At 51.2% G+C, this 7,420-nt stretch overlaps 1 long non-coding RNA gene across 2 annotated transcripts; it reads left to right on the top strand.

Annotated features, from left to right (window-relative positions):
• Nucleotides 1–2,080: 2,080 nt before the first annotated feature.
• LOC112590024 (uncharacterized) lies at nt 2,081–7,162 on the top strand. 2 transcript variants are annotated; one of them, XR_003113940.1, is made up of 3 exons: nt 2,081–2,824; nt 4,059–4,832; nt 6,468–7,162. It is a non-coding gene; the product is annotated as an uncharacterized LOC112590024 (long non-coding RNA). The 2 variants fall into 2 exon arrangements; XR_003113941.1 differs by lacking the exon at nt 2,081–2,824 and having other exon boundaries at nt 3,912–4,514; nt 4,596–4,832.
• Nucleotides 7,163–7,420: the final 258 nt, after the last annotated feature.

Genomic DNA, 7,420 nt, shown 5'->3' with positions numbered 1-7,420 from the left:
CAAGCGAGAGGAAAATGTACGAGTACGACGGAACAGGGGACAGGGAACGTGGAACAAGATCGGCCAGGATACTTACTAAGAACGAAGGGCTCCCAATGGCTGGGGCGTCTCGCGGCGTGTCTCTCCGTCGGGGTGGCTTTGGAACGTCTGCCCTCAGAGTCCTCCCCGCCACCGAGTCGTACGGCGCCCTCTCTTGTCGTTGTGGTGGCGGCGGCGGCGGCGGCGGCGGCGGCGGCGACGGCGGCGGCGGCGGCGGTGGCGGTGGCGGCGGTGGCGGCGATGGCGGCGATGGCGGCGGCGGCGGTGGCAGCGGTGGCAGCGGCGGTGGTGGTGGCAGCGGCGGCAGCGGCGGCGGCGGCGGCGACGGCGGCGGCAAACGGCGGCGGCGGCAACGGCGGCAACGGCGGCGGCAGCAGCGGCAGCGGCGGCGGCGGCGGCGGCGGCGGCGGCGGCGGCAGCGTCGGTGGTGGCGATCGCCGGTTCCCCGTGCGGAGGGTGCGGAAGGGCGCAGCCGCAGCCACCAGGATCCAGGGATTGGCGGCAGCGAGACCGTGCGTCAGCCCCCAAACCCTCCACCATCGAGTGTGCACGGCACCCTCCGCGTCCTCCGGACGACGGGGGCGCTGGGTGAGGGAGACGAAGAGGTACGGAAGAAGGCGAGACCAGGTATAACGGCGACGGTCGATGCTGCGCGGTATTTCTGGCGTCAGGTCGATACGGCCTCACCTGTGTGAGGTGACTGTGGTGGGCTCTCCCTGCCGCCCTCACCGAGAACCCCAAAGGGGTTCTCGAACGTGTTAGCGCTGACCGGCAGTGCTCTTCAACTGGCGGATCGCCAGTTCCACCCGAGAGTCTCTTCGCCACCATCACCTGGTCTCGCGTTAAAGGTTGCGTGGGGTGCGATTGCGAAACCCTGTTTCGAGGCGCCGGCTCGGAGTCGTGAGCACCTTTGCTTTACCAGGAGACATTGCCATCGCGCTGCGTTCCTTCCATCTTGCTTCGTTGGACTCGAGGGACTCGACGATAATTGTTGATCATTGGCATTTGATGACGACACGTGCATTGACACGTGCCGTCACAGTTATCGAGTATACTACGAGTAGTAGCAAAAGTAGGATAGAGCAGACAACTTGCGCGCAGGTAGCTCCATATCGGTTCAAAGTTACATTCTCATTCCTTCCCTCTCGGTCGTGTTGATCGAGAGGACACGATCGCGTCAATAGCAGCCGCTGCGAGTTCGCTTGCGCACAAGCGCAATTCGGAGTTGATAACGTACCATGAGTGACTTGCCAGAGGTCAAAAGTCATTTGACCGAGGTTGCGCGACAGGGGTTGGTCGTGCGTCTGTCAGTTGTTTGACCGTCATTTTCGATAATCGCATAAGTAAGATCAAAGGTCTCTCCCACTTTCTTTAACATCGCAATCAGAGATTTCATTATGTAGAGAGTTTATTATGTGAGACTGACTTGACTTTTGCTATTCTCGTGTGTAAAATTGTCTTTATCTGTTAGCCTCTGTCTTTATCTGTTTCCTCGCGATGTACGAAATCTCTCTCTCTCTCTCTCTTTGCCATTGGTGGCAGACGTGACGTACAGTATTTAACGTGGGACGACGTGAGAATATTTTTATAGATAGATGTGATAAACCGTCTATATCGGATGAAATATTGTGATTGTGGAAATTCACCCTAGACAGCAGTTAATGCCGCGAGATACTGAACCTTTACCCTTAGCCCTTCGTGTCGCCAGTCGCACGCGTCATCGCCCGTTAAACGATCCAATGCCAAATTAAGGCTGTTTCTGACGTCGAGCCGGGACGTTGCTTCATTCGACGACATTTCTTTCCAGTTATGTCGTGCGTTTCTGAGACTCTTATTTACGATAAGCGACAAGCGAATTAATAAGTAAAGAAGCGTGCCTTCTTTTCTTTTCTACGTCTCGAGATGTGTGTCGGCATCAATCTGCATCAATCTACAGTTTTAGACGTTTCATACTACGTTTTATAATGAACAAGATTGAACGAACATGAGATTGTTGAATCATCTCTCTACGTCTCAGTCGAAACGAATGCTATTTTCAGATTCCAAAATTTACAAGAAAGATTGCGACATTACTCTGCAGAGAATGCAAAGGTTGCTTGGATACAAGCATGCAAGGGGTGAAATCTCAGAGAGAAGAGAAATCAATCGAGCCGCAGAGCCACAGAGTATTGATTTCCTTTTATCCTCTCTTTTCGTTCTGTCCTCCGCGGCTCTGTTGTATCGTGTTTGATTTTGGTATTTCTCGCACCGCAGAACAACAACAACAACAACAACAGCAACAACTCACCATGCTCGCGTATTTCTGTTCTCGGCGAGCGAAAATACTCGTTGATATCGATCTGCGGTTGACCCAGCTGTTGACCCAGCAAGGGTAACGTTAACAGAGAATTCGTGCATTCGTACCTCCGTCAAGCGACGGCGACGGCGACGGCGCCGTCGCCGTCGCAGAGAGGATCCAAGCTACTCGCGTTACCTGCGGCTGTGATCGTACGGACCTGTCACGTTTTCCCATTATTGTCGACTTTTGCACGAGCGCGGCTTCCATTCTGGCGGCTGGCATTCTTGATGCTGAAATCGAAACGATCTCCGGCTGATCACCGTCCTATTAACGTTCTTCGAGAGAGCGTGAAGGGGACGCCAACGTGGGTTTATCCGACAGCTCGACTTTTCCGAATCGGAACACGGCTTGGGTGGGATCGGCGCTCACGACTCTACACGAGCTTCTGTGCAACCGTGAGAACGGCAGCAGCAGGATGCAGCGTACGTGTCGCATCAGATGAGACAGGTAGAATCGAGCATCTAGCGTTGTCCCTTTTGTTCTCGCGAGCGCTCTTTGTCGTCTCGGTTTCGTTGATTAATCTCCGATTTCGTCTCGAGACCGTAAAACACCACTTCGCGAGTGTCGCGAGTTTCGCGATACTTTTCTGCAAATACTCGCGGGGGCTTCGATAGCCGATAGAGGTGGTAAACGTACGTACACACACACGTAGCTTACGTAAGCGCGCGCGACTTACGAGTCACGACAGTTCGCAAAGTTGCGCAGGTACGCCGAGTAATTTAGGTGGTAGGGCTAGTAGCAGAGACGAAGGAATACAAATGGCTCGGGAGAGTGTGAGACACGGCAGCACGTGACGACGCTACTTGCGCTTATTGAGAACAGGAATGTAGAAACATTGAAATACAAAAGAAATTGGAGTGTGTGAAATTAGACAGAAAAATATAATGAGATGCTATACAAGTATAGAAATACGCATACGTGTGTTCACATGTACAAACATGTGTGTTACATACATATATACAGGAGGGAAAAACAAGAAAAAATGTAGAGATGAGAGAGAGAGAGAGAGAGAGAGAGAGAGAGAGAGAGAGAGACGGATGACGGATCTCTCGCGTCACGTGTCGAGCAAAGACTACAACGAGAGACGTGTTCATCTGCAATGACGAAAATGCGTACGCATGTAGGAACGTGCGTGTACACCAGGTCGCCAGGTTGAAGCAGCTCGACGGAACAGTCGGTCGGTGAAAGAGAGAAGAGCGCGTGGCGGAAGGTGGAATGCCCGATGAGGAAGACTGCGGCGACTGGAATATCAAGCGAACGATCCGTGTAATTCGGTTTCGTACGATCGAGTTCACCGACTAACGCGCTGTCGGCTCAGCTAGGGCGGCCAAGCGCCAAATCTCTCGCGAAATCTCGTTAGAGACAAAAGAGTCGCGGGAAATAAAATCTTGTCGGATTTCAACAACTTCGCGCCGGGTATTGTGTAAGAGAGCGCCAGTGTCTCTCTCTCTCTCTCTCTCTCTCTCTCTCCCCCCCCTCTCTCTCTCTCTCCCTCTCCCCCTTTCCCCCTCCCCCTCCCTCTCTCTGCGTGTTCTCTGAGAATTTATAACGATCTCGCGTTGCATCGTGTCGCGAGAGGGATACCGCGCCGCGCGCGTTAAGATATTGCGAATGAAAACGCAAGTTTTCGGGACAAATTTTCTAATTTACGCAAACATTTCTTCCTCCGCCAACGTCGCAGTCCGGCCGGACGCCGACGTTGGCGCCTTCCTGCTCGTCCAGAGGTTGAGGTCCAACGACAATCGCGAGCTAGCAGCAGCGCGAGCAGCTGCATGTGAGAGAGAGAGGACGCTTACTTGGGAACCAGGTGAGGCAAGATTCGCGCAAGAGACGGACAAGTCAGAGATGGGCGCAACACAAAAGAATATAAATCGCGCAATAGACCGCGCCGAGAGTGCTCGTCTCCGTCACGTTCTCTCTGCGAATCGGGCGATTCAACATGGAGCGCGCACTCGAGCTCTTCTTCTTCGAGTTTTCTCTCGATAGCCCGTCGTTTGGCCCGTCTCAAGGAATACCAGCCTCTTGCTCTATCGAGCTCATTAAAAGAATAGCGGACGGTCCCCTCATTGCGCTGCCAGCCGCGCCAGCCGCGAGGGGGCAGGGAGAAGAAGTTGTGTACCAGCAGCCACCGCGAAGGGTAGGCCATCGCACGCCACGGACGAAACGAGTCTCTCTGTTTGATCCGCAAACATTGTAATTGCCTGGAATATTATATTAGGTACGCCGTTGCGGATGACGACGGAGGTGGTGGATGCACCGTCGCGCGTCGTCGTGGGCGGCCGGCGGCGACGGGTATAGTCCCGATGAGGGCTGTACGAGGGGTGAACAAAGGGAGACGATGGGAAGGGCGACCGGACCGACGGCACCCCGGAGCAGAAACAAGAGCGAAACCCCGGAACAATAATTTATTTTTGGTCTCCTCGTGGGTGGGTGGGAAACACGCTGGCTGTGGCAGGTACGTATTAACTCCCCGCTGCCGTTTCAACGACAGAAAAATTCAGACGCGAAACGATCTTCCCCGAACGAACGCGACACGATTCTCTCGTTCCAATTTCATATTATCGCGAAATTATTTATTCAACAATTGTTTGTGCCCTTCTTCTTCGCTTCGAGAGGATGGAAAGCGGGAGAACGAGAGAGAACAAGAGAGGAATAATCGGAGAGAGAGAGAGAGAGAGAGAGAGAGAGAGAGAGAGAGGGAGGGAGAGAGAGAGAGAGGGAGAGAGAGAGAGGGAGAGAGAGAGAGAGAGAGAGAGAGAGAGAGAGAGAGAGAGAGAGAGAAAAGGACTATTTGTTTGTTCGCCCCCGAATTGAAATCTCCGGCGATCGACCACCCTCTTATTCCTCCGTTGCGTCATTTCCATGTTCGTCGCGTTATTTCAATGTGCACGTTTCACGACGTTTATCACAATTGCTGCTTATCGCAGGCGAGATTATCTCTCTTGTCTCTCCTTGCTGCTTCGAGACTTTTCGTGCAAGGATGATCCAGGCACCTGATTTTACCTTTCGTTCCTCAGATTCGCGAGACGCAAACGAAACCAAGATAATGTGTGAATGTATTGCTGATAAGCAAATCGCCGGTGGGCAGTGTCTTGCAAACATCGACATGAGACTTGAAACTCTCACTCACTGCAGGCAAAATCGATGCAGGGGAAATGCGATTGTCGACGCAATTACGTCGTTCTCTGCTCCGCCCGGCGCCAAAGTAGAAAATGCAGCGCGTTGCATCGCGCGCTCGTCCTCCAGGCGGAATCATAATCACTGTCCGCGTAGCGCGTAAATGGTGTTTACGTAAGTGCGTTTGTCAGCACCGTGTAAACATCTGCTTCTCATGCAAACAAGCGATTCACTCGACGTACGAAGGTACGAACGAGACGTCAACCGCCGCGCCGGGCCGGGGAAAGTGAGACGTAGAAGCGCGTGACGTCAAGGTATCGGTTCCCACCGGTGTGTAAGACTTTGAGGATTCTCCAAATGGATAAGCGTGTGAGAATAAATTGCGCGAGCTGTGAAAACATTCGTCTTGAAATGCCCACCCCCCCCCTCTTCCGCTAACCCCGGCGATTTTGACATTTTTTTGACAGAAACAAACGTAAACGCAAACCATGCGTGTGTGTAAAAATAATTGTTGGTTCCATTAAACAATCGTTCAATCGTTCATTCTATCCACCAGACGATTCCTTGTTGTTGCCTGCGTCTTATCGATTGCTCGCAATCTCACGTTTATTCGCTCGTTTTACAACACTTTACACGTCGTAGCTGTAATCCAAGTGTCCAAGTCGTCCAAGATACGAGCGTCGTAGTCGCCGAAGACAGCCGGTGCATAGTTGATGGTCGAGATATAAGTCGTAGAGTACGCGCGATGTAAATCGAAGTGACCATGGCCTGCGCGCAATCGATTAGCTCTGGCCTTAAAACAAGGTAACATTTCGCGCTTAAGAATAACGCGATCCCGTTTCGTCGATCGATCTGTTTCTCGACACACACACACACACACACACACACACACACACAGAAATGTGTATAAAGAGAATGTAAGAGAGACATATGCGAATAGATAAGAATAAAGTTTTAAAATGTGCTTGCACAGGTAATCTTCGCGATGCCTCAGAAACGACTCGACTCGAGAGACGACAAACTCGGGAAAAAGATGTCGGTCGCCACGATGTTGAAGAACTGCTGTTGCGATACGATGACAAAGTCCAATGATTTAGCACGAGTTGAATCGAACAATCTGCAGTCTACAGTCAAAGTAGGTGGGTCTGATTCAACACACGGACAGGGCAGTGCACGTTGCTTCAGTTGAGATTTCACACCTAATCGTAATCGTGCTCGAAAGGAACTGCTAAAGGCGCGGGTCTCTCCCTTGTATTTCCGGTGTTCCGGTGCCGCCAGTCAATTAAAAAGAAAAAGAAAAGAAATATGATCAGCACAAGTATTACGGTGAGCTCATTGTTGACTCGCGATTAGTTGTAATCACTTGCTATATATATATTTCAACACGACGCGTGTATTTCCTCATTTTCACATTTCGTCTTAATCTCCTCGATAGCTCCTCCCCTTCATTTTTTCTCCCATCTAGTGCGCGAAGCTGAACACGCGTGGTTAATTAAACACCGTGCACTTTATTTGGCCGCACGTAGGAGAAAGCGGCCATCGAAATGAGTCATTAACTTTAATCCCATAGAGACTCGGTTTCCGAGCGTACGTTGCACAAGTATCGTAAACGGAAGATACCACGTATGCGCTGAGACCTAACGTGGAAAATGAGTAGATCATCTGACACGCGGCATATAATTATTGATTATTCGTCGAGATTGTACGTTCTCAAATTTTTCAGGAATTTACATTTTGTATTAAATTTTTCCAGGAATTTTTCCACGGTATCTCTCCTTGCTCTTTATTATTTATAAATTTTATTTTTGAGGAAGAGATTTCACACGCGCGTCTTTATCGCTTTCTTTCACTCTTTCTCTCTCTCTCTCTCTCTCTCTCTCTCTCTCTCTCTCTCTCTCTCAATATTGCAGATGATACGACTTGCAC

The sequence above is a fragment of the Harpegnathos saltator genome, unplaced genomic scaffold (assembly GCF_003227715.2).
Source record: "Harpegnathos saltator strain DR-91 unplaced genomic scaffold, Hsal_v8.6 scaffold694, whole genome shotgun sequence".
Classification (NCBI taxonomy): domain Eukaryota; kingdom Metazoa; phylum Arthropoda; class Insecta; order Hymenoptera; family Formicidae; genus Harpegnathos; species Harpegnathos saltator.
Note: the sequence above shows the minus strand (reverse complement) of the source record. Positions and strands in the feature narration are given on the sequence as shown.